Genomic DNA, 380 nt, shown 5'->3' with positions numbered 1-380 from the left:
AAAAAAAGTGCCGGAAGTCAGCTGTTGGGGACTAAGTTCATTCATTAAAATGCAATGGATGGCTTTACAATTTACCATACCATGAAATTACAAGTAAAAAGCCCAAGCAAAATGAACAATGATAAAAATATCTCCACATGAAGAACAAGCTAATATTAAAATATTTTACTTCGTTGTTTGAATAATAATTTTATTTTTTTTTTTTGGATAAGATCTTTATTTTGAAAAATGTTCAATTATTTGAAAACATTCAAGTAAAAAAAAATAGTTATATTTCTGTAACATTGTAAGTGATAACTTATGTGACTCAGGGTTATCTTTAAGGTCATTTTAACACAAATCTTTATTTAAAAAACAAAGTAAATAAGAAAAGTATTGCA

This window comes from Octodon degus, unplaced genomic scaffold (assembly GCF_000260255.1).
Source record: "Octodon degus isolate 3935 unplaced genomic scaffold, OctDeg1.0 scaffold00161, whole genome shotgun sequence".
Lineage (NCBI taxonomy): Eukaryota > Metazoa > Chordata > Mammalia > Rodentia > Octodontidae > Octodon > Octodon degus.
The sequence above is the reverse complement of the archived record's forward strand: the minus strand, read 5'-3'. Positions refer to the sequence as shown.